General features: G+C 46.6%; 2 long non-coding RNA genes across 3 annotated transcripts; one reads left to right on the top strand and one right to left on the bottom strand.

Moving 5' to 3' along the window:
- The first annotated feature begins 2585 nt into the window (after positions 1-2585).
- LOC125642148 (uncharacterized) lies at positions 2586-10949 on the top strand. 2 transcript variants are annotated; one of them, XR_012669849.1, is made up of 4 exons: positions 2586-3881; positions 6880-6957; positions 7509-8962; positions 9424-10949. It is a non-coding gene; the product is annotated as an uncharacterized LOC125642148 (long non-coding RNA). The 2 variants fall into 2 exon arrangements; XR_007358313.2 differs by having other exon boundaries at positions 2618-3881; positions 7509-10949.
- Positions 7573-15985, bottom strand: LOC125642153 (uncharacterized). Its single transcript, XR_007358319.2, has 3 exons — positions 15873-15985; positions 14130-14195; positions 7573-7648 (listed from the first exon to the last, which is right to left on the bottom strand). It is a non-coding gene; the product is annotated as an uncharacterized LOC125642153 (long non-coding RNA).
- Between the last annotated feature and the right edge of the window lie 8906 nt (positions 15986-24891).

Below are 24891 nucleotides of genomic sequence, written 5' to 3'. Positions count from 1 at the left end.
CCAGCTGGGGGAGAACAGGGCTTTTTCTCCATAAAGAGCTGCATGAGCCCAGTTGAGGGGAGTGAAAATGGGAAGTGCCCTCTGCCTGGGGAGCAGCCTGAAAAGAAGTCTTAGGGGTAGAAAAGACCAGACAGGCTTCTCCAGAGGTGAGCTGAAGGTGTAAGATGGGGGCCTGCCGAGCTAGAGCTTGCCAGAAGCCCCGAGCAAGGGGAGGAGTGTGCCTGCTTGTGGACTGGGGAGCTGCGATGGTAGAGGCTGGCTGAGCCCAGCTCGGCTGAAGGTTTGATTTGAATAATTGACTTTTTTTTACTTTGAAAATGTACTATGTGGCCCTGGAAGGGGCTGAACTCTGCAAAGTGGTCTGGCTGGAGGGCCAGGACATTCTTATGGCCAGAGTAGGACAAAGGACAGCTGGGGAAACTGATTCACATGTTGCTGCAGTACTGTATCCAGCCAGGAGGGGGCATGTTGGGGCAGCAACTTTGCTACCGGCAGGTTTTGGTTTTGAAAGACATTTTCATCAGTAACTGGCTGACGATGCAGGATATGCTGTTTCCCTCTGACTCCAGGCTGTAAAATGAACTCTAGATTTTAAGGTCTAGGTAGCAATGGCGTGAGAGCTCCTGCTGAGACCTGATAAAGTAATGTCAGAGATGAGCCAGCTGGCACCATACTCATTACTCACACTTACCCTCTGACTGTACATGCAAATTCTGATTGTCGTTTGATGTCAAGCTTATAAGTATTGCTACTGATAACAATAGTTTTCCGGGATAAAGCATGGATAAAAGCATTCCATTGCTCTTGGTGGGTAGATATATTATTTATTGATAGGCCTCAGAGCAGCCCCTCCCTTTTAGATGTTCCTAATTCACTCACTGAAGCTATTTGATGCATCACTACCTAGTGGAGCCACAGCCCTGACTAATGTTTGTAGTTCACCTCAAGGATGTAAAGTTTATGCTTGTGTCCCGTTGTCTAGGCTATAAAGCTTCCTAAGACCAATGCAAGGTGGGTTTAACCTTATGCAGAATTGAATCAGCTCAGTTCTCCACTGTGTCGCAGCACGTGTAGTCAGCTGGGCATGTGCAAAGTGCATGTTAATGAGTTGATCCCATTCCACACTTCTGAGATGATTCTCCCCTGGGGAAAGTAAGTGCAAGCTGCTGCCATTACCCTGGCTGGCTATGAGGCCAAGGGTAAACTCCAAAAGTGGTGCTGCTCAGCCAAAAAGAACTACGGGTAATAAAAATCTACATCACACCTATTCTTTAGCTAGTTGCCTTAATCAAGCTAATGTAAGTGTACTAGAGCAGCTGGGAGGTGTAATGCTGTAATGTGAAGTGCAAAGCTTGTGTACAGAAACCTTTGTCAGTAACAACATCTCACATTGCCACAGTCCATATCTATATCTCCCCTTTTGCGGATGTCTGCCAGTGACGGGTGTGTCCCCTTTTCAAGCTCCTGTACCTATGTTGCCTTTTTGTACAAGATTCTTGCTTGTCATGTAGCTCATGGAAATGGCAATCCATTTGTTTTCAGCTCACAAAAGCTCATGCTCAAATAAATTTGTTAGTCTCTAAGGTGCCACAAGTACTCCTTTTCTGTCAGACATGTTTACAGGGAAGGAGCCTGCAAAAAGCCATTAAGAGCTTGTACTAATGGAAGGATTGGAAAGGGGAAAAGCCCTGAAATTAGTAGCGGGTGTGAAGAGGTTCCTCAACATCTGGCAGTGGATGTCAGGGGTTGGTAAGAATCTTTGCAGATGAATACATGATTGTGGTTCCAGTGCAGATGTTGGGGGTACTTTACAGTGGCTGTGGCATGGGAATCAGAGATTTCCCAGTGGGGCACTTGCCCTCTGCAGATTTATTCAGCATTCACTGTAGGAACTGCTGGTGCCTATTCTCACATATGCGCAGCTCATCCTGTTCACCCTGCTCCACTCTGTGCACCACCAGGATATTCAAGTAGATCTGTTCAGGGATTACAGTCCTCCTGTGAGCTACTGAGGCAGAGACAAGGAAATGAATTGAAGGGACCATGGGTGTAGCTGCATGGCTCATTCCTTTGACTCGTCCCTGTTACACAAAGCACCCTTTGTCTGCACTTGTGTGTTTCTGGTGTAAAAAGTGCTAGAAAACCAGGAACGTGTATCTTAGTGACACCAGAATTACCCATGAAGCTGCAGTGCGCATTTTGCACATGCAACCCAGAATCAAGGCCGATGTCTTTCCATTGCATTAATTCTTGGAGTGAATTGTGTGCCAGCCAGTTACATTTTAAACCCACAGTTGTGTGATTTCTCTGTGTGGCTTTGTTTCTAAGGGTGACCTAATAGGAAATCAGCACCATCAAATTCTTAGGCGTGAGATGTGCATTAAGCAATTAAACTGAGCAATAAATATAGCACTTGTTTTGACAAAGCCTTCATTTCCTATTCTGTTTTAACAACAAGAATAATCAAACTTCTGTAGAAAATCAGTTTCTGGTTCTACTGGGAAACATGCCAAGTTATTCGCAAGCAGCTTAGATGAATGGCAAACAGCAGGATTCCTTGCTTTGGGCTGCCCACATGCTGGAGGGATCTCTGCATCCAAGCCCTACCCCCCTTTGTCCACTCCCCAATCTGATGGGAAAGAACATTCTGTGGAGTGTTATATTCTGCCATATGCAGGGTAAAGTCCTATTAGGTCAGTGCCCTGTGGCACCAGGCTCCAGTATGCTGGTTCCTTTGGGGTGAAGGCAGTGGATAAGTCCCTCTGTCCTGTGCTGTGTTGCTGTTTGGGAGAGATGATGTGACTCAGCATTGGCTGAAACATGAAAGCAAAGCAGGTCCAACGAGAACAGGTTCATTTTCTTTGCTGATGGTTGGTGAATTTGGCAATTCTGTGCTCATTTGATTTACCGGCCTTGGAGGTGAGCTGCGATGTCCATAAAGTAGATCAGAACTGTAGCAATTTCACCATGAAATAAAATTCAGACGCTCTGTTTAATCACAGCATCCAACTGTTTCCTTTTCTCGCCGAAGGGGCTGGCTTTTTGGCTCATTATGTGACTGGAACATGAAGGCTGTGAGGCTGACAAGGAGAGGAAACTCTGTCTCAGCACTTTCCAATACCCAGCCCCCAACTGGCTTCCTCCCCCACCCCCCAACCTCAATCCCCCAGCGTTTGCTGCAGAACACTGTCTGCTGCCTAGCAACAGCACCGTGGGCGATGTCGCAAGGACTCGGACTGTGAAAGGGGAATAAACAACAGTTCCTGGATTTGTCTAGGGTTGCAGCTGTGGGAGGCTCATTGGCCTACCAGCATCTGTTGGAGATATTTTCAGAAACCAGGCTAATATACAAAAGACTCCGACTGCAACATTAATGATAAACTCTGTGCTTCTGATGGGTTTGAATTTTTCTCTGCATAGCCAGTGCTCAATGCCTGACTAGTAGCTGCAACCTGAGAACCCATTGCTGAAACCTAAACAAAACCTTTGGTGTCAAAAGCAGTTTTGGAAATAGGAAATATTAACCCAGCTCCAGGTAGTATTAAAAGTCCCGTATAAAGACAGCAGACATGTCACAAGATCTGCATTTCACCAAACACAAGGGTCTGGACTAGGGTTACCAACTTTGTGATATTTAAAAAACGGACACTCCAGCAGTGCAAGAACCTCCCCTGCCCCGCCTCTTTGCCAAGGCCCCACCTCCGTTCGCTCCTCTTCTCCCATCCCCCTGCCGCTCGCTGCTCATAGATTCATAGATATTAAGGTCAGAAGGGACCATTATGATCATCTGCTCTTCCCCTCTCCATCTTCTCCCAACCCACCTGGTTTGGGAGGGACTCACCTCCGGAGCTGGGACTGGGAGCTGCAGCTGCCTGACGCAGGTAGGAGGTGGCCCTGGCTAAGTAGGGGCTGGCGCGGGTGATGACCAGTGTTCCCTCTAATTTTTCCCATGCATGTGCAGAATGAATTTTGTTATGTGCACCAATATGGAGGTGATGTGTGACCCATCGCCTCCATATAGGTGCACATAACAAAATTCATATGGTGGGGATGAGGCTGAGGTGTTCGGAGTGTGGGAGGGGGCTCAGGGCTGGGGCAGAGGGTTGGAGTGTAGAGGGGTGAGGACTCTGGCTGGGGGTTCGGGCTCTGGGGTGGGGCCAAGGATGATGGGTTCTGGGCTGGGGCAGAGGGTTGGGGTGCAGGAGGGGTGAGGGCTCTGGCTGGGGGTGCGGGCTCTGGGGTGAGGATGAGGGGTTCAGGGTGGGGCAGAGGGTTGGAGTGTAGAGGGGTGAGGACTCTGGCTGGGGGTTCGGGCTCTGGGGTGGGGCCAAGGATGAGGGGTTCCGGGCTGGGGCAGAGGGTTGGGGTGCAGGAGGGGTGAGGGCTCTGGCTGGGGGGGCGGGCTCTGGGATGGGGCAGGCTCTGGAATGGGGGTTTGGGGGGCATGCTGCTCTGGGGCTACAGCGGGAAGAGAGGACTCTCCCCAGCTCTCTCTCCACACAGCAGCACTTGAGCTGGGGGGAAGAGGCACCTCTCCCTGCCGCAGCAGCTTCGGGGCTGGGGGGACAGGATCGGTGCCTTTCCCCTGGCCGCGGCAGGTCTGGCCGCAGTCAGGGCCGCCGGTGACGGTCTGCGGCTTCGCCCAAAGAGGTGGACCGTCTGTCACCGGTGCCCCAGAGGAGCGGCAGCGACTGTGGACTCCTTTCCGCCCCGTCGCTGGCAGGCAGCCAGTGTCTGCTGCCTGCCTGTGATGGAGGGCAGGGGCAGAGAGAGGAGCCCTCAGCCGGCTGGCTGAGGGGAGTGAGTGGACGGAGTGGGGGACGGAGAGAAGCTTGTGCCGCCAGGCCTAGAGGAGCATGGGGAGGGGCTGGAGAAGAGCTAGGCCGGGCCAGCGGGGCCCCTTCTGAGCGTGGGCCTGCCACCATTATAAACCCGGTATTGCTCGGGCCGGGCTGGGGGAGGGGCGCCTCTCCCTGCCATGGCAGGTCCAGGGCTGGGGAGGGGCCTCTCTCCCCGCCGCAGCCCTGAGTGCCGGCATGGTGCTTAATAAGCTGCTGCGCGGCCACGTGGCTTAGAGGGAACTTTGGTGATGACCCAGCGCCTCCCAGCCTCCCCTACCCGCACCAACCGGACTTTGGGTGTCCAATCAGTAGATCTGACCAGACGCTGTCAGGTCCCCCTTGTTGACAGGACTTTCCAGTTGAAAACCGGCCACCTGGGCACCCTAGTCTGGCCTTGAAAACTTCAGGAGTAAAAAGGAAAGGTGGAATCTCTCAAGTGAGTAAAAAGACCCCATATACTCTGAGTAAACCCACATTGCAGCCATTCAAAGTGTCAAGGGAGAGTAGGAAATACATTTCTATACGAGATTTACACACCCTTTTCAATACCCTGGGGGTGGGGGGATTTTCAACATCAAGTAGGGGTAGGGACATCTGGTCCTTAGAAACCAAGAACACCCTTTAGCAAATTTTCCCCTATCCTGGGGAATGCCATATTCCCCACCTTTTCTGTTTTAATCGCTAATGCCAGGAGTCAGTGTGGAAAAGTTATCTCAGCCTCCCCCAGTCTGATATCTAAATCACCAGAGGGAAGAAAGGGTGGGTGATGGGCAGGCCAGGCTTTCCAAACTAACTGCTGCCAGGGAGAATGCGGGTGAGAGTGATGCATGATGGTAGTGGGGGAGAGAGGAGAAATCTACCACTTACTCAATGCCCTGTGAATAGGAATTTCAAAGAACTATGTATTATCAGTCTGGTCTTTGCCATTGCTCAACAAGTTTGACCTCACAAGCCATTGATTCTGTGTGACTGGATTAGGGCTGACATCATTGGAACTGTCCTGTTACCTGCAAGTTAAGACTTGAAGGACACAGGAAAAAATTTAGGGCAGATGTGATGTCATCAACCTAGATTTTGCACAGTGATGTGGAGATGTTTGTATGATAACATATGTACATTATGAGGTCACAATATTGCATCATGACAATTTCACGATGTGGAATGCCAGCTTCACTAGATTGTGTTTTATTGACTTTGTCCCAGAGGGCTCTGAAAAGTCCTAGATTATATGTGCCGCAGTGTTATCCCTAGTTTACAGTTCCAGAACTGGGTTTATCCTTTGCAATGTGGACAGGCTGTGCTGTACTTTATCTGATGGCCACTGCATGCAGCAGTCAGCATAAAGTTAAAAGATTTCTAGGCCAAAAAAAAAAATAACACCAGATTCAGTTCTTGGCAGGCTCACGTTAGGCCCCATGTACAGCATTGAAAATTTTATCAAAATGAAACACAAAGGGCCTCATACCTAAACAGCTTGTCCTAAAATGAGCCCCCAGTGTTTTCCACTGCATCCATGTGTGCGCACAGAATCCCCTGCACTGATACATACAAAACCAACACTGAATACATTTCGTACTGTTCCCATGGGGGTCAGATTTTTAAAGATGTATGTATGCAACTTGGCCACATGCAACGCTTGCAGCTGTTTTTGGTGCAGCCGCTGTTGCAGAAAAGCAAGTTCATCATTCATGCAAAAATATCTTTTAGATTGCAAGCTTCTTGGGATGGAAACCGTGAGTTTAGTTATGTGGTGTTTATTGCTGAGCAAACTGTCAGTGCCAAATTAATGATATGCCCAAATAAATTGGTTAGTCTCTAAGGTGCCACAAGTACTCCTTTTCTTTTTGCGTATACAGACTAACACGGCTGCTACTCTGAAACCTGTCAATATACTTAAACTCATCCCTGGTATAAATCATTGAAGAAATGCTCTCATGTAATGTCTGTTTTGCAAGCATAGAAAAAAAGCGGGCATGCTTATTGGTTTACCCACCATCACAGATGCCAAATCAATCTTCATATTTTTTATCTTGTTTAGCTTTGGGCACTATGGCTTACTGCTGAGACATTAAAATCATTACAGGTCACGGAAGGACAATGGAGCTATTTACATCAGGTATGGATCTCACCTGATGCTTCTAATCTGTTTTTGGAAATACCATTTTTAGAGAATGGTGTTTCTGAGTATGATATAACCTCACCCAGACACAATCTCTGGCTTGCTCCTACATTCCTAAGCAAGGAATGCAGGATCAGCCCTTCCTAATACTGCATTGTATTGTAATTCCTTGTTTGGCCCTAAGAGGGCAGCTCCACACAGATTTATTAGTAAATTGGTTAGGCACAAGCAAAATGACCTACCTGGCAGTGTCCACACAAAGTAATACTCTGAGACATATGAACACTTAACTACATATTTATAATTAAATGAAGGAAATGGAAAAATGCCATCCAGTTTCTAAGACTACATCTGGTTCTGTTTTAAAGGTCTCTCTCTCTCATTCATACTGTAAATATCCTAATCCAAATTTTAATTTTGTTCTCATCTCATCTGGGAAGACAAGTGTGTGGCAGAATTCTTTCATGGCACAATTCATCATTGCTCACATTTCATTTTGCAGTTATACGGTCTTAATATTTCCCAGTTACTTTTCATTTCTTGTGTAGGTGCCATGCTTTCTTTCATGCTGCGCCTCAAGCAAGGAACCTTCTAATCCCAGTGCAAAAGATCCTTCTCTTCTCATTCAAGACTCACCTCTTCAGTGAGTCCGACACATTAACCGATGCCAATTGTTGCCTTCTTCCCCCTATTTATAGTGGAGTGAAAGACAGAATGGAAAATGGATGACTCCAGGAAGAAGAAAAAAGCCACAGAAAACACTGACACTACGCCCCATATTCTTTATAGAGATATTGTTATGATATGATTATGGCATAGCTATGATATATTTTATGCAAGATAGGTCATGTAAGATATCATTGAAAAGGTTATGATTCATTGAATATGATTGTCCTGTTTGTATGCATGTATCATTTTGGTATCTGAATTTAGGAATATTGTCTATGCATCTATTACAAATGTGTGTGTAATCAGTCTAGACGGCTGGCTGGGAAGGGCCATTAGGAAGAACAATAAGTCTTAGAAGATGCTAATCTCCTACCCGGGAGCCTTCCTGAGGATGCTACAAATAGCCTCCAAATCATGGCTGCTGTTTCCCTACAGGGGCATGTGACCAAGTCACATGGTACTGGACTCCATCATAGAATACCAGTGTTCTTTTCCACTGAAAGGCGTGGGAACCAAGCTGGGAGAGAAAGGGTTCCCACCATATGCAAAAGCTATTTAAGGCAGTGGAGTGACATCATCATGGTTCTTCACTGACTCCCCACCCAAAGGAGACTCCTGGAAACACCTGAGAAACAAGGATTGAACTGGGGGAAAAGGGCTGAACCCAGACTAGAGGGATTTCTAGCTTGTGAAAGGAATATCTGGGGTTTTAAGCTGCAATCAAGTACAGCTTGCCCTCCAGAATCTCTGCAAACTGCCTGAACCAACAATTAGAGTGAGAATTTGCTACTCATATCCAATTTCTTTAGTATATTAAGCTTAGATTGCATTTTTGTGTTATTTGCTAGGTAATCTGCTTTGATTTGTTTGCTATCCTGTATAATCATTTAAAATCTATCCTTTATAGTTAATGATCTTTGTTTTTGTTTTGTCTAAAACCAGTGTGTGAAAATCATAATGGGGGGGGGCAGCGCAGAAAGCTGTTGTATATTTTCCTCCACATTGAGGGAGGGGGCGAATTTCATGAGCTTACGCTGTACAGTCCCCTGTGCAGCGCAAGATGGTATAATTTGGGTTTACACTCCAAAGGGGGGTGCATGCATTAGGAACTGGCAGGTGCCTTAGCTGAGCCTTCCTATGCAGAGCTGATCTCAGCATCTATGTGTAGCTGCAGCTGGGTGTGTCCCTACCTGTATGTGTGCTGGAGGGGATTTGAGGGCCTGTCACAGCAGTACAGTGTAAAGGGAGCCCAGGCTGGTGAGTCAGGCAAGCTCAGTAGTACCCCAGTTCCAGGCGGCATCCTGGGAGGAACCTGTCACAAACACATTCTAAGGTACCACTTATTCTAGGTCTACTAGTGTGTTGTGTCTTGTCTTGTCTGTGTTTGCCTTTTAAGCTGTAAATTCCTTGAATTGTATCTCTGCTTTACACAGTGCAGAGACGTGACCAGAGCTTAGCATATAATCATGCTACCAAGCTGTGTCTTTGAGGTCCTAATTATAATTGCTTTACTTTTAAATTTAGTTTTTAGCAATAACCAACACTATTCGTGTTTGTATAGCACCTGGCACATTGGGGCCCTGATCTTAGCTGAAGCCTACACTCATGGAATGCAAATAGTGATAATAATCATATTGTTATTTTTCTTGCCATTTCTCAGTCTTCTACATTGCATGAAAAAGAAATGGGACAGTAACGCAGTGTATCAATGGTTCTCATTTATGTTTGATATAGTATCACATCCAGAAAATGTCTCTCTTGAACTTGAGTTTACTACATTATTTTTTGTTTCAGTGCCTTTTAGCAGAGGTGACAGTTCAACACCAGCCAGGTCTCTTCCATAACAGTGGAATTGGATATCACGACATAAGAACATAAGAGCAGCCATACTGGGTCAGACCAAAGGTCCATCTCGCCCAGTATCCTGTCTTCCAACAGTGGCCAATGCCAGGTGCCCCAGAGGGAATGAACAGAACGAGTAATCATCAAGTGATCCATTCCCTGTCTCCCATTCCCAGCTTCTGGCAAACAGAGGTTAGGGACACCATCCCTGCCCATCGATGGCCCTATCCTCTATGGATTTATCTAGTTCTTTTTTGAACCCTTTTTTTGTTGTTACCTTTCTTTATGACAGAAGTTCTTTGGATTCTCCTCTTTTCCTTAATCATCTCTCTCTCTCTCTCAGAGCAGTATCATCACAATTTCCCTTGCAAGTTGTCATTACCTTTGTAATCTGTTGTGGACTCTCTGAGGTTATTTAATAAATGGTAAATTTCCACTTGTCATTTTCATCACCTGTCATAGTGGAAGTATAGCTCTACATAATGGTTGGGCTAGCTGGAGTGTTAACTGAAGGAGGCTTTAGGTAAATCATTGTGGGCCAAATATAACCTGTAAGCAAACACAATTCTGTTAACATCAGTTGGCCATTCATGATATTGTGGATGTAGTAGAATCTTTATTTGAAAGTATGTCACTGACCGATATATTTTCTCTCTCATCGTGCATTATTCCCTGTCTTTCAAGGATGCCAGTTGATAGAACTTGAGAAAGCTCCTTCTGTTCTGTATAGTTTCTTATACAATACTCATCACCGTAGAATTTGAGTGCCTTCCACTAAGCAATGTGACTATACATCTGCTACATGTTGTCTGGTCTCTCGTCCTCTTGCAGGAGGAGAAGCAATTGCAATGTAGTGTCCATGTATCATCCGTGAATGTCAGTATTTGAGAAACGTGTCGCTTGAGCTAGAAGCTGCAATGTATCCATTCGATTTAATGATGTTCTAACTTCCAAAGCACTCTTCAAACAAAGCATGGTTGTTTTCTAGCTAACCGTATGAGAAGTTCATATCTAACCAGCCTATATTGTCTTCTTGAGAGATGGTGGTAAAGGCTCTTCTAAGAATAAGATAATTAAGTGGGTTGCTAAGGGGCCTGAAATTTACCATACTTCTTTATTTAAAATATCAAGAATGAGACTGGGCTTATATGCAGAACACTGACACTGTCCTGTGAGGAAAATGGAAATTACTCTGAGTTTGTGATGAAACATACGTTTTTCTTCTTGCTAATCATTAACTATTCAGTCACATATGAGTATTGCTAATCCTATTTGAGAACAAAAAATGAATTATTGGCTACTAGAGCTGGCTGACTAGAACAAAGAGGGACTGATACATATTTTCACGAATAATTGTGGCGAGTTCACTTTGCTTTTAATTAATTTGTTTACGAGTTGTTCATATGATTATTGGTTTATTTGTGAAAATGTTTGGGAGTCACAAAAGATTAATGAATGATGATTCATTGTAAAATTTATACCAGGACTGTTGTTGGTTATTTTCCTGTTTTAACAGTTCCGATCATCCAATCACAGAACAGAAGAACACACCCAATTTAGGTGATCAGTCAGATACCAGGAATAAGTAACAATGAACTGTTTGCAAAACACTATAGGGTGACATATACACAAATACTAATAATTACCTTAGCACCTAGGAGCCCTAGTTGTGGTTGGTGCTGTAGAATAAAAAGATAGTCCCTGCCCCAAGGAACTTACAGTCTAAAGACAAGAGACAACAGATGCATACAGACAGGCAAGAGAGACAATATAGGTCAGCATGATAGGCAGTGATCTGAGCAGACCAGCAGCCTTAATTTGTTTGCACAAACTATTCGATAAATATTAATAAAAAAAAGTATCATTGCAGAAATCAGGATTTATTTGCAAATGATCCATGATCAGAGAAAAGGCCAAATGTTGTCCTATAAATCAAACAGATGATAAAAACACTGGTGAGGTTGCAGATAATTATAAAACATTTGGGCTGCATTGCAGAAAAGACAACAGCCAGGTTTCATGGTGTCTGGCAACATTGCACCTCGAGGGCAGGTCTGACTGAACAACCTTTACATAAAAATCTAACTTTGCCTGTTCCTCTTGCACTGATCCCTTCTGCTTTTATTATGTCACAGGTCATTAACAAACAGAAGGAGACCAGCTTCCTTTATACTTAACTCATTTTGGAGTCTGAAAGCTAAACAAAGTTTCCCTGGCATTTATTTCATTCTAGGGAAGACACCTTTCTCAGCTTTAATTAAAAATCTCTGCTCCCACCCAAACACATACCTCTCCTGCATGTGTATTAAATAGATTAATTTCCCCTCTGCTTACAGTGCTTTGTAACCAGTCCTATTTATTATGGCATCACTGTTATTACTCTGATGATATAGTGCACTTGAGGGCTTCAATAATGAACTGTAATAAAAGGCATTACAAGGAAAGGGTACTTTTCTGGCTGCTTGGGGCTTTGTGTGTGTGTGTGTGTGTGTTGATAGATATGGTTCCTTTCTTACTTTTAACTAAGGAAAGAGGTTCTTGGGGGCATCCCAGAACATTAATTAAAAATACTTTCTTTAGACATTCATTCTAACAGTCCTGGGAATATGAGGAGTCTGTTGAACTTGTCAGGCTTGACTAGTTTTCCAGTTGGCTTGCTTTGTCTCATCTGAGTGCAGGTATCCCACAGCTTGCAAATCCGGCTCTTGATTTACAAGGGCTTAAGGTCCCTGATTAAAAAATCAGCATTTTTGACGGAATGCCAACATTTCTTTCTGGTGAATTTTCTTTCTTAGTCACCTATTAGATATTGTAAACTGCTAACAAAACCCCTGCTGGTTTTCAGTACTGCTTCATGGTCAAATCTCTTCAACTTGTTTTGTGTTGTAACTGTTTGGGTTTCTTTCAAATGGGCAACTTTATCCTTTTTGCAGTTTAGAATTTAGGGACAATTTGAAAAAATTGCCACCGAAGAGCATGCACAGACAGGCATGGTTGCTGGTGCACACTCTTAAGCATGCATGGCAGTTGGGTTTGCAGATTGCGTGCTTGACCTTACAATTTCCATTACATGGAAAAGTGCATTTAGATGCTTAAACTGTGCACAAACAGTTTTATAATTTGGCTTTTAAAGATTTAGGTTATTGAATAATCAACAGCGTCTGCCTTTTAAAAAGTGCTATTCTTCCCTCCCACCCACAAGACTGCACGAGTACTTCCATTCCAAGGAATCAGGAAATAAAGTACAGTTCTATAGTGTGTCTTGATTTTCTTTAGAAACATACAGAATCTTATAAAGCCCTCTGTGATACCGCCTTTCAACCTATTTCCCTCCTGTCTGTCATATTGTCTGGAAATTCTCATTATTGTCACAGATGAGATGAACTGATTCCAGTGACTAATTTGGATAGCTTCATGGAAAAGGCAGTTACTGTGCTCCAGCCAGTAAGTGTAGCACCCTTTGTATGCTGTACAGAATACTGGAGACAGATTTGGAATCTTCAATGATGCTGATTTGATTAGATCTATTCACACATGTCCCAGAATGGCATCTGAGCATGAAGACTTGTTCTAGAAAATGGCCTGGACAGGTAAGGGGTAGTGTTCTGCCATCCCTCTTTCCTTTAGTAAAAGTGCTCTTTAATCCCATGGTCCAAGAAGGGAAAAGATCTCCAACTCCATGGAAGAGTGCAAACAGCTTCCACCATGGGTACCACTGAGAAAGTCACCCTGTAAAATGAGGTCACTTTTGCTATGTGTATGTAAGTGATAGGACAAGGAAAGGATGCTGCAAACCTAGGTGGAGTTCTAATACCTTTGTCATAGGCTTTGTTGCAGCATATGACTGAAATAAATCTATAGAATGTCCTCTCTCCGTCAAGGGCCAAAACCAATAGTGTTTCCCTAATCCAACCCTGGAAGTGTGCCTTCTTCAGCCAGATGCATGAGGGACGGAAGGAAAAGGAATCAGTCAGTCTACTTGCTTCCCCTTTTGGCTTTCTGCTTCCTAGAATACCTTCCCCCTTGAATCTCATTGCCAGTTTCCCCTCAAGTGCCAAAGCACAGCCCTTTAATTGTAAGTAGAGTGGACTTAATTCCACTACCAGAAGCTCCTCCTAAAGCCAGAGAGGAGGGAGGGTTGGCCTCTTCCTTCCCAGCATCTGACTGGAGCTTGTACATTCATCACATTAACCTCCATGGAAAATAGTGACCTGCATTGCACCACTTACCTGGTGCTATACAATGTGTTCAAGGCAGAGCTGAAGCCTAGTGGGGAAGGGGATGAGGAATGCATTATCCCAGCATCACTATGTAGGCTTTGTGTGGCTGGAGCTCTCTGCTGAATTATCCAGAACAAGACAAAGTGCGCTATTTTTCAAATCTCTCTTGCTTTTGTGATCTAAGGATGCATTCCCTGGTGCAAAACCTACTTTTCAGATTAGCAATCTGTAGCTCGGGTTTTCAGTTGATTTATGGCTTATTGTTCCAGGGTGACTAACTTAAAAAAAAATCCAGACAACATAAATAACCATACTCTAGGACCTTTCCAATAATTTCAGATCAGAGCCAAGGAAGCGCCACCTCTCCTATGTAAGAACAACGGGCAGCAGCTATGAGAGGAGATTCTTTTTTTTGATCTACTGTATGTAGGTACTTACATGGTCCCCATTGTTATAGTATCTGAGCCTCTCACAGCCATCAATCGGTTTATCCTCACAACACCCCTGGGAGAGAGAGAACAAGTAGCTCCATTTCACAGATGGGGAACTGAGGCACAGAAATATGTAGATCTCTGCCCTGCAAAGTGCTGAGCATTCTGGCCTGGAGCCAGCAAACCACTTAAGCACCTTGCAGAATCAGCTACTAAGTGGCCCTGGTCACATGGGAGTCCTGTTGCAGAATCATGAGATGAACCCCTGGCTCCTAGTCTAGTGCCTTAACCATAAAACCATCCTTTCTCCCAAAGATATCACATACCAGAGCTCCTCCGTGACTGGAGCTGCAAAGAACCATTCCAAAAGCAGGGTCTGGTGTCAGGATTGTGTGGCCTAGGTGCTTTAAAGTCTGCCCTATGAAGTGTCGACTGCCTTCTGGAGGCTGTCCAGCATCCTCAACCTCCACCAACTTCAATGGAAATTGGGGATGCTCAGTGCCTAGCTGGATTAGGCCCCTAGGCTAGCTGATGTCTATATGAGAGGCAGTGCAGGGGGTCATAAGTATCTGGTATACGGGCTCCTGCTAATGCTGGTTTTGCAAACATGTTGGGCTTGATTCTGATCTTCCACCTTTACACTGGTGTTACTCCATGGCCCCGATCTTCTGCTTTGCTAAGAGGCTTTTATGGTGTTTGGGTAGAGGAAAGGGGACGTAGAGGCAGGAGCTCTCTTCTGAGGAACACTCTGAGCATAAAGGGGCTCCCCAACAGGTAGCGGAATGGCTCTAGCCTGACCCCCATCATAGCCCCCATTGTAGGTAGGCTCTGAGAGGGGCAGGCGGGGAAGTAAGGGAATAGGGCAAAACACCTCTGTAATCCAGCTATTCCTGGCTGCCCGTGGCCCTAGAAGCTGCTCTAACACCTGCCAGGGGCCAGGAAGGCGCCCTGCCATGCCCAGAACATCAGAGGAGCTCAGTGTCACCTTTGCACACCCTGCTCCATACCTGTGCTGAGTGCATCTCAGGTGGACAGGAGAATTGGGCCCATAGGCGCCGACTTACTCGGCTCCTGGGGGGTGCTTGACCCCTGCCCCGCACCAGGCCCTGCTCCCACTCCACCACTTCCCCCCTAAACTCCCACCCTGCCCTGCCTCTTCCTGCTCCTACTCTGCTCCTTCCCCTGCCCCCAGCGCCTCGTACATGCTGCTGAACAGCTGATTGCGGCAGGCGGGAGGCCCTGGGAGGGAGAGGGCGGAGGTGATCAGCGGGGCCATCAGCGGGCGGGAGGCACTGAGGGGGAGAGGGCGGCACTGATCCGTGGGTGCTGGTGGGTGCCGAGCCCCCTCTGTTTTTTTTCCGTGGGTGCTTCAGCCTCGGACCACCCACGGAGTCGGTGCCTATGATTGGGCCCCTTGACTTCAACTGTGTTCCACCATTGCAAATGAGAGCCGAATTGGGCCGGCTGTGCTCTAAGTTGTTGAGAAAACAGGTGCAGAGTCTGAATCTGGACACACGTCTTTAAAAAACTAGTTTCCTTTGGGTAACCATGACAACACATAGTCCTGCTTTTTTATGGACTGTTAGCCCCCTATTATTTAATCACAACAGCCAGAGATAGGGCCCACAATCTTAAAGGCTCAGTAATAGATTACCAGCTCTTGGAGTGAATGAATCTACTCCTTCAATAAGCTGCAAAAGAGCAGAAATGAGAACAAAATAATATTATCCTTTCACATGGTTCTTCTTACCTTTCTAAACTGGTCCCATAACACTTTCAAAGGAGCAGGAGTATGATTTGGCTCTAAGTCTGTCTTATGTAACATCCAATTTATTTGTTTCTCCCTTTTTAAAGGTTTATTAACAAGGAAGGAGAAAAACTTGCCCAGAAATTTAGAGGGTGAGAAAATGTTAAGACAGTTCTGAGTCCCTTTGAGCTATTCATGGGAATTGCATAACAACTGTCATGGGGTTGCTAGGTTTTACCACGTCCCTGCACTGTGTTAAATATTAACAGTACTCGTACTTTCACTGGTATTGTTCAAGAGCCTGGATACTGCTCAGCCAATCACAACCAGGTGGGTTTCCATGGAAGCAATATCACTGATTCATTTCATTCACAATGAAATCCACGCAGCACTTGCCTAAATTGATCTATAAAAATGAATCATTTAAAACTGAAGCAAAACATTTCTTGATGTTTATTCTATGCTATCTGTGCATGTCTGTTTTTTTTCCTTAAAAGTAACCTTTCCAAATACATACATATTTTGCCTTCAGTGGCAGCTGTGCAAAACCACATGGTGCTTTTTAACCCTGGTGTCACCAGCTTTGAAAAGATGTCTGTAAGACTGAATTAATTCTTCAAAATGTTATTTTCTAAACTGAGAGTATCCCTCCCATTCCTTGACTCAATAGTGCATTTCCCAGTGTAACCTTTCAGCTTCAAACTTGAAGTTCCTTAATGCAGCTTGGCGGGGTAAATTTTTATCATGTGAAGTCATAAGACCCGTTTATATCAGCCTTGGATGCAGGCATATTTCCTTTGCTGTTGTTGTTTTGATGATGGCAGCACTAGATCCCAGAGATCAGGCATATTCAATTTGCATGTGCTCAATCACGTTTTTGTCATGTCTCTAATTAAGCTAAGTAGGGTATTTGATTCAAGTACTAATTTGAAATGACCACTCTAAAATACATAGGATATTTATGGCTCTGTGACATTTGCATAGTCAGGCTTCAGCGCCTTATTGATGGGTTTGTGTGAGTAATAAAATGACTGCTGCCATCATCTACCCCCTTTTAATCTATGGCACTAAAATGTCATTAGCCAGAAATACCATATCTAAGGAGATGGAGTTTCTGGGAATGGGAATAAGCATACACTGGATACGGTGCCATCCTGCAAGTAATGGCAAACGTAACGGATTCCCGGGTTGGGAATCTGGGGGACCAAGATCCATTCCTGTGTGCCCTTGTAAAATAATTAAAATATTACTACACATTAACATGCTGTAAAGCCTTTCATACCAAGGGATCCCAAAGTGTTTTGCAACTCTTCACATATCACTAGTATGGACTGGGGAAACTAATCAGCACACAGCACAATAACACAGAGAAGGGATATTTTGCCCAGTGACACCAGGCCAAACTACTCTTTCAAAAATAGCAATGGTCTCTTTGATGCCCAGGTGGAGCAGAGATTACCTTAATTTTTCACACACAATAAGTTGCAAGGCCTCAGGAGGTTGTAGAGCTCAATTAAGCAAGATAGGATTTGAACCTGTGATTCCAAGGAGCGGAAGCATTTCAAAGGTGAAGCTGAGCCCATTCAGTTGGCCTTCTTTGCCAGTTTCCTCTCAGAACAGCATTGTGAGCCTTACTATTTAGGGAAAAGTCTAGCTTTACCAGTGTGAGGTGTGCTGGGCAGGGAGGAACGTGGTGGTAACACTGAGCATGGGGTCTCTGTGCCATCCTGTCTGAGCATGCAAAAAGGCCCAGGGACACAGCATTACCTACCACTCCTAACAGCTATTATAAGCTGCAGCAAGGTGTGCCTAAGTTTCCGTTGCCTACTGCAAACTGTAGGAGTGCATGTGGAAGCTAGGGTGTGGGCCACAGCCCAGCCTAGATGACTGGGGTACATGAAATGCCATAGTCACATTTCCCAGTTCCTCCTCCTCACACGCATGAGGCCCAGCGGAGTGCTTAGATCCATATGAAGCCAGACTATTGCACAAATGTATGAAGTGGGGGGAAAAAAGGCTTCTTGAGTCCTCATCCTCTTCTGTTGCACCCACACAAGGCAGGGCCCTTATAAGTGCACCCCGCACAAGAGTCCAGCCCTTCACATTGGTCAACAGTGTTGCGGTACCAGATGGGAGGCACTTTAGAGGAATATTTTAAAATAACAAAATACTTCCTTCAAGGGGTTGATACTATGAAATGCTGAGAACCTAAAATCCTATTGCCAGCCAGAGGAGTTGGAGATGCTCTCAGCGCTGTTCAAGATCAAGCCACAGATGCATGATAATGTCATTGCACCAGTGCATTGTTTGAAACACCTTATTCATGGAAACAGTTTTTGTTTCTGCTTTTTAAATGTACCCAGGAGGATGTAAACAAGTAAAAGGCTGTGCCCTCTCGGCCGATCGTTGGCTTGTCAGCATTTGATTCAGCTTAGACCGTGTTTGTGCTTCTGTGGCACGGCCCAGACACTGCTTTGAAGGGTTGTATAGTGACCCAAAAGGGTGCCTGCACACAGCTTCATGAATGAAGCATCCGGAGCCTTTCCAGTGCATTCCTCATAATCTAGCCCAGTTTTAGCTCACGGAGGCCCATTTGTGATGTTGGGAGTTCAAATGGATTCATTATAATCCAGGTTATTTACAGAGAATGCCAAAGGGACGAAAGAATGATTTACATAGCCCCCATTATTACCATGCATAGTCTGTTACTGATCCCATCCTCCACTCGGGAATTTTCCTTGAACCTTTCAAAGCAAACAGAAAAGGGTTAGTTATGTATTTTTAATAGGGTGACCATATTTCCCTATGCTGAATACGAGACACCTGGTAAAATTATTGTATTCAAGTGAGTTTAACGACAATCAATCAGAACTGTGCAGTACAAACGTTCAAATTAACATCAAGTTGACTGAGCCCCTGTTAGAAAGAATCCAGCTACACAGTATTTCTTTTTATTTACCTTCTTATCTTTAAGGCTTTAGGGTTCACATGGGGAGAAGTGACATACACACACATACTCCCATACACCTCTCTCACACAGGGGAGGTGCCGACCGACCTGACCCTCCCTGGCCGGTGCTCTCCACCTTCCAAGCCTGGCGGGGCCCCTGGGATGGACTTCCCTCTCCTGGTGCCACATCTTCCTGAGGCAACACATTGGGGGAGGGAACGGACAGACGCAGGGTCACATGTCCCCCTTCCCCCCCCCCCAGATTTCTGCCAGGGTTCACACCAGAATGTGACCAGCAGCAGCCTTTCGGCACTGTGCGGGAGGGAAGGGATGGGAGCTGCTTCCAGCAGCAGGGGAGTGTGTGTGTGTATTGGGGAGGGATGATCTGGCCTGTGTCTTTGCAGAGCTCATCTCTTCCCCCTCCCACTCCCCATCCCCCCACTCCCCCTAAAGCTGGAAGCAGCTTGTCCCTTTCCTGCCTGCACGTCAAAAGGCAGATAACACCTCCAGGCTGCTGCTGGCCACCAACATAACCCAGCTGCCTCCTGTCCCCAGGCTACAGAGCGGGCAAGAAGAGGTTAAGCCCTAAGGTTGCATTGTGCATCAGAGCCCAGGGAACCTGACTGCAGAGGCTTCAGTGAACCCAGCCAGAGAGGTGGCTCAGCAGGGGAGGGTGCCTAGGGGACAGACCATCCCTTTGCTCCCTGGGGGCAGGACCCGAGGCGGGTGTGTGTGCAGGTGAACAGGGTGCTTAGCCCCTGTTTGGGAACTGCTGTGGAGCCTGCAGGTTCGGGGCGGGAACAGGCTTGAAATCACTTCCCTCCCGCCACTCCAGAGCTTAGCTGAGGGGCAGAGCGGCTTCCCTGTGCCAGTGCTAGGCGGGGCTTTGGCTCATGCAGGGCTCGGCTCCTCCTGGCCAGCTCCCCGGGCTTTCCCGGGGTGCTGGCCCAGCCAGAGGCAGTGGGGGAAGGAAGGACCAGAGACTGGTCTCCGCACAGCGCTGGGTGAGGGATGTGCCCCGCTGAGGGGGAGGGATATGGAGGAGCAGCAGGGATGGTGTGGGGGGGGCATGAAGGGGCAAAGCAGAGACAGGATAGCGATAGGGGGAACACGTAAAGGGCCGATGGGCAGGTAGGTGAGGCAATACGTAACCGGCTGTCGCCTGGTGCCGGCCCGCACTCACCAGCCACCGCAGCTCAACTCGTGCAGCCAGTACTGGCCGGAAACGGGACAGGGGATGGGGCCCTGCTGGCCGGCACGCAGCGGTAATGGACCAGCAGGGTGAGTGGCTGGCCCCATGTGTTGCAGCTTTCCCAGCCACCAGCCTTGCACACCCATCCCCATCGTCAGCCACTGGACCCCCCAGACTCACTGCTGGTGGGTGGGCAGCTGCCGAGCAGGGATCCGACCAGCAGCAGGACCCACCAGTACTGATGGGGGGAGACAGAAAATATAGGACAATTTGCCTGTTTTTTAAAAAAAGTTGGTACACCTGAGGGAGGGCTTAAATATGGGACTGTCCCTTTAAAAAAGGGACTCTGGTCACCCTAATTATTAATATTGGGAACGTGCCAAGGTAAATGTTTCCTCCTTCCTCTCCAAATGCTGGGATGATTTCCCCATACCTGAAAGGGAAGGGGAAAAATATTCTTTAAACTCCAGAAAGTCAGACGTTAAAACAAAGAGAACCTTGTGGACTTGCCCATTCTGTGTCCTTCATTAGCCAGACATATGGCTCTGGCGGCCCAGCTTCTCCAGACTGGTAGAGCTGCGCTCAGCACAAGTCTAGGTGAGAGAGGGGCAATGGCTCTTAATCCATTATTCCTTCCCTTTATCCCTGTTTACGGGGTACCGTCCCAATCTCCGTTACATACAGGTTACTCTATTTAGCCCCAGCTGCCAATGACACACAGAGGCTGTTCTAGTAGGGCACAGGAGTGCATTGCCCTCACTCTGCTGCATTGTCCTCACCCTGCTGGTCCATCAATTCTGAAGCACTTAGAGGAGAGGAAAGTGATCAGGAACAGTCAGCATGGATTCACCAAGGGCAAGTCATGCCTGACTAATCTAATTGCCTTCTATGACGAGATAACTGGTTCTGTGGATGAAGGGAAAGCAGTGGACGTGTAGTTCCTTGACTTTAGCAAAGCTTTTGACACGGTCTCCCACAGTATTCTTGCCAGCAAGTTAAAGAAGTATGGGCTGGATGAATGGACTATAAGGTGGATAGAAAGCTGGCTAGATTGTCGGGCTCAACAGGTAGTGATCAATGGCTCCATGTTTAGATGGCAGCTGGTATAAAGTGGAGTGCCCCAAGGGTCGGTCCTTGGGCCGGTTTTGTTCAATATCTTCATTAATGATCTGGAGGATGGTGTGGATTGCACCCTCAGCAAGTTTGCAGATGACACTAAACTGAGAGGAGAGGTAGATACACTGGAGGGTAGGGATAGGATACAGAGGGACCTAGACAAATTGGAGGATTGGGCCAAAAGAAATCTGATGAGGTTCAACAAGGACAAGTGCAGAGTCCTGCACTTAGGACGGAAGAATCCAATGCACCGCTACAGACTAGGGACCGAATGGCTCGGCAGCAGTTCTGCAGAAAAGGAGCTAGGGGTGACAGTGGACGAGAAGCTGGATATGAGTCAACAGTGTGCCCTTCTTGCCAAGAAGGCCAATGGCATTTTGGGATGTATAAGTAGGGGCATTGCCAGCAGATCGAGGGATGTGATCATTCCCCTCCATTCGACATTGGTGAGGCCTCATCTAGAGTACTGTGTCCAGTGTTGGGCCCCACACTAAAAGAAGGATGTGGAAAAATTGGAAAGAGTCCAGTGGAGGGCAACAAAAATGATTAGGGGACTGGAACACATGACTTATGAGGAGAGGCTGAGGGAACTGGGATTGTTTAGTCTTCAGAAGAGAAGAATGAGGGGGGATTTGATAGCTGCTTTCAAGTACCTGAAAGGGGGTTACAAAGAGGATGGATCTAGACTGTTCTCAGTGATAGCTGATGACAGAACAAGGAGTAATGGTCTCAAGTTGCAGTGGGGGAGGTTTAGGTTGGATATTAGGAAAAACTTTTTCACTAGGAGGGTGGTGAAACACTGGAATGCGTTACCTAGGGAGATGGTGGAATCTCCTTCCTTAGATATTTTTAAGGTCAGGCTTGACAAAGCCCTGGCTGGGATGATTTAGTTGGGGATTGGTCCTGCTTTGAGCAGGGGGTTGGACTAGATGACCTCCTGAGGTCCCTTCCAACCCTGATATTCTATGATTCTAATTGAATGGCCACACCCTCTGGTGCTAGTTTTGTTCAGTGTGTTTGTAGAATTTCAACTCGCAGCTCGCACGTACATAATCACGTCTCCAGAGGCTCAGACCTTCACTCCCATTGTTTAACATAGCCATCCCCACCCAGCCACACAAACATTTTCTCACTCTGTTATGCCCTGTGAGCTTGCTTGCAGCTTCAATCCACAGCCCATGTGGGCCTCGTTCCCAGGAGGAATTCTAGTTGACTCACACAGAATTCCTTAGTGAGGCTTCTTGCTGGAGCACACCCCTGCTTCTGGCTGTGACTGGCAGCTGCCAGTGGGTGATGGGTAGGGCTGTGGCCCTATACTTACCACTCTTCCCAGTAAAGGGAGGCTAGCGCACTGGTACAATGTTCCTGCCAAGTTGCTGCTTCACAGGTGTGGTTGTGAGGGGAATGCTTGTCGCGTGCTGGCGGGCAGGCCAGCCCATAAGAAACTCAAGCCAAGTTACACTAGCTATTACCTACTCTAGGGTTTTGTTTAAACTGGTATAATGTTGTCTGAAGTATCTGATCCGGTGCCTGTTTAGGGTGAGAACTGGTAGCAAAACCATTATCATGGTGGGGAGAGGAGGCTGGGCCTAGTCTTCAAGCATAAAAAGAGAGAGTGAACCAAGGCAGTGCAACATGCAGGCTTTATTCCTTCCTCCACATATACTGGCCTCTCTCATCATGCACATCCTGAAAGCAGAGCTCTCTCAGGTCTGAGACATTCCCCTGCACTATGTACTATCATGCTCTAGCACCCCTTATTTGGAAGCCATCTATTGTTACAGGCTGAGATGCCGCAGCAGCGGGATTTATCCTCCCTCACTTTTCCTGAATGTTTAAAGAAAGAGGCTGACGTCAGCTGTCATTTTCTGCAAGTGACCAGGGTGCTATGGTGTCTAAGCACTGGTGCTGCCATCTCCCCAGGGAGGGACAATCCATTTCCCAAAGAGTCCAGCTATCGCCTGACTTGGAGAGGCAAATGTTTCTACTAATGGAAAAAGATTTGCCTCCGAGTTATTGGGATGAGGTGAGGGCCAGATTCCCCCGGGGGTTAGCTGGTCAATGATTTGATTTAGACGCTGAGAAATGTGTACTGTGTGCTGCAACGATTTTGCAGTCACAGTTCAGATAACACCCGCGCTTCCGTCTCCTTTCCTCTGTGCCTGCTGGTGTGATACTTCTGCTTTCCTCACTCCCCTACACCAGCGAGGCTGCCTAATTGATGTTTCCTGTCCTGCAGCATCTGTAACAGAGATCTGAACGTCTTCTAATGCAGCAAATGCAGCATGGCAACTTAGTTAAGCAGCCTAAGGCCTTGTCTGTTGCAGGCAGAAAGTCCCATGTTAGACAACATACTAACTAAGATTTTGCCCTCAGGGTGCACAAGGACATTCATGTTTAAACATGTAGGCTGGCTGCAGTTATGAATGTGTCTTTTGGGCCAGACTGCTGTAGTGAGTAGCTAACATATGTTTAAACACAATTGTCCTTGTCCATGCTAAGGGCAAAGCCATTTCTGACATCACATTAGGAGGGGTCCAGGCTTGCGCCAGCTCATTTGGGAGGCCATGGCCAGTTGCTCTTTTTCATGTTTAATGGCAAAAGGCCGGTTCCTGCAAAGTGACAAGACCCCTCACCTTGTGCTCAGTGAGAGTTCTGGGCCTCTTCAGGGGAAGCTCAGCAGGACAAAGGACTGGGCCCAAAGTTATGTGGGGACATCCTATTTCCTGGGCAAAGCTCTTGAAAAAAGCACATTATCATACTGTTTTGTCCTCACATATTCTTAGTCCTTTCAGATTTAACCTGCCATTTGCTGTGGCTGAGCATGGGATTTATATTTGAGACGAGAAGCAGCAAAATACAAGGTATCAGGTCAAATTCCACTCCCAGCAGAGTCATTAGAGTCCCTCTGGATTTACCCCGATGTGCCTGAGAGCAGAATCTGGCCCATTTCCTTTAGCTTATACCCTATTTAGGAGCTCACCCTCTAAAAGGTCAGGAATCATTATCCAGACACACACAGTGCTTATAACTTCCTTGCACAATACATTTTTGTGAGGTGTTGATGAATTCTTTTCAAGCTTGGGGTTTAACAGACACTGTGTCCTTTTCTATAGAACCTTGGGAATACTAATAGCTGCCCAGGGTGGGAAGGATGGCTAGGCAGGCTGGCTGCCTGCCTGGCAGATAAGAAGCCTTGTCTGTTCCACTGTAAATATCTAACTCTACTTAGACAGCCTTTTATATGCTGCTCTGTGCAGAGCCAGCATGCATGGAATGAATGCAATACATGTGAAAAGCCCAGGAAGGATAGCGGGGGGTAAGCAAAGGCGAGGCTGCTGCAGATGAGGATTTAGCAATGCTTTCTGACAGCAGCCTGTGTGTGAAGTCGGGGGGAAAATATTTGAGCTCTCAATACAGGAAGCTGCAGAAATCTGAAAAAAAATTAACATCTCCTTCACTCCATTTCTCTAAGAGGTAGCATCGCCACCTCACCTGCATCCTCCCTTGCGCAACCTGCCGCAGTGCAACACAGTCCCTTTTGGAGAAGGGCCTGGCTCTGTGTCTTTCCTTTTAATCACAGTGTCTCCCTGCGGCTTCTGAGCTGCATGGGAGCGGAGCAGACATCTCGGATTCTTACTGGTGAATTCAGAACTGTTTAGGAAGATCATAGCCCTTTGATGGCTTCTGCACTGCACGGTCTTTCCTGGACTGAGCACAGCGCTCGATGCCGCTGTTTGAAATAGCGGGGTTTATCTTTCATGT

The sequence above is a fragment of the Caretta caretta genome, chromosome 9, assembly GCF_965140235.1.
Source record: "Caretta caretta isolate rCarCar2 chromosome 9, rCarCar1.hap1, whole genome shotgun sequence".
In the NCBI taxonomy this organism is placed as follows: Eukaryota; Metazoa; Chordata; order Testudines; family Cheloniidae; genus Caretta; species Caretta caretta.
This window is presented reverse-complemented; position numbering and strand designations above follow the sequence as displayed.